The sequence below is a fragment of the Dermacentor silvarum genome, chromosome 8, assembly GCF_013339745.2.
Source record: "Dermacentor silvarum isolate Dsil-2018 chromosome 8, BIME_Dsil_1.4, whole genome shotgun sequence".
Classification (NCBI taxonomy): Eukaryota; Metazoa; Arthropoda; class Arachnida; order Ixodida; family Ixodidae; genus Dermacentor; species Dermacentor silvarum.
Window position 1 is genome coordinate 73,038,659 of NC_051161.1, and position 1,955 is coordinate 73,040,613.

Consider the following 1,955-nt stretch of genomic DNA (forward strand, 5'->3'; position numbering starts at 1 on the left):
GAGAGGGTACCGCTGGGACCTTATATACAGGAAGCCATCCTCCCGACCACGTGACCCGGTGGCGTCGGAACGGCGGCGCTCGGAGGAGTTTTCACTTTCTTCGGATGCTCCAGATTCCGAGAGGAGAGGGTTCGGGGCGGTGGGGGACAGGTAGGAGCTGCTCTCGCTGCCCCCCCCCCCCCACCTCCTCCCTCCACCCCCGCGTGGAGAACTCTCGCTCCGGCAACGGGACGGCAGTTTCGCTCTTCCGATCCGTCACTCTCACCCGTCACCTTCCCTTCGCTCTTTTCCTCTCCACTTCGTCTGCAGGGGCGCGGTGCGCGTCTCGGATCATCCCGGGATCCCGTCACCGACCTTCGGTCGAGCGACGTCACAGATGCCCCTCCCTGCCACGGATGCCTAAACACGTGTCTCCTGTACTGCACCGCGGGGTGCATGAAGCATGCGAGAGAGAAATACGAAAGTGTTGCAGGGGGGAGGAGGGGGTACACGTCGAGTTGTTTGTTGTTCTAGACGAAAATGAGAATGATGCGCCGACGACGACCTTGTCGGAACCTTTCCTCTCTCGAAAAAGAAGAAGGGTCGTGTGCACCCGCGTTTGCGCATTCCGTATATTGGAGGTTTACGAGCGTTACGAGTTACCCGTATAGAGTGCCGCTAAGGGCATACCACTTAGAGACGCGCTTCATAGTCAGGTTGCAACACTGAAGCTAATCGTAAGATGTGGCCCGAAACACCCGCCTCGTCTACACACACCTGCGCGCGATTCAGCTAGAATTGGCCCAAGGACAGATATTCAGCCATGGAAAATAATAGAAAAAAAAATCACGACATGTGGGCACTCTCCGATCACCACGTGCGTAAAAGTAACTCATATTAGGTTTAGTTGAGCTCCCCGTAAACCCTAATTTCCGCGATTGACGTTGACGCGGAGCAGTTTAGTGAATCTCACCTAACGTTAGGCACCTGCTAAGGTGAATACCAGGCAAGGGTTTATCTCTACCCGTTGTCAGCTCAACTATGCGAGTGGCTGTTAACTGTATTATTGCATGAATATTTGGCATGGCCTGTAGGGCTAAACATTTCTTATTCGCCTTGTACTTACCTTACATGCCACGTTGAGACAGCTCCTCTATTAGCAACGCGGCAGGCTTCTCTGCCTGGCACCTCCTTCGCCCTCGAACCCAACGCACTTTTTTTTTTTAATTTAGATTTGTATTAGCAGCACGAACGGCAAGGTAGCTCTTTGGTTATAAGGATCCTACTTACGAAAGACATAATGCTATGAACAACGAAAGGTATATCAGAAGCGCCATATTGCTCATAACTGCACTTCTAAAAGATGATGGAGCAGAGGAGAACCGCAACTTTGCTGATGTAATGAAGTGAGATTTTGCATGTTCAGTTCTGACAAAAAAAAAAAAAAGGGAAGCCTTGCAGTAGCTGCAGGTGATTGAAGCTTTTGTTGCGTTTTTGTTTTGTCTTGTAAGTATTTTAGTAACCTCCCAAACTCCAGCGCTCACCACGCTTAATATCACCAATATTTCAGTCCTCTCAACGGTTACCGATTTGCACCAATCTTCAATTCTTTACCTTCTGTAAAATATTATGTGCAGTATTTTAGAATGCTCTGCTTTTCTTGCTACTTACCTTTCTTTTTTTAATTTATCTACTTGCAAGTTAAGAGTTGCACTTTTTCTTTCCGTATGTTGTACAACATACTGTGCCTCTTTTTAATATATAATGCTCATGATGTCCTCAATCCTGCAAGCTACGCTCGCGAATAAATGTTTGGAGACAACGGCATCAGCCGAATATTAAAATTTCTTCGAACACAGCTCCACAGCGTGTAATTGCTTAAATACATCGCATAGTCAAACACACGCACGTTGGCTGCGCTACTTCATTTCACCCGGCATGCCCAGGCTGCGAAAAAAACAATAATTGAAAAATGA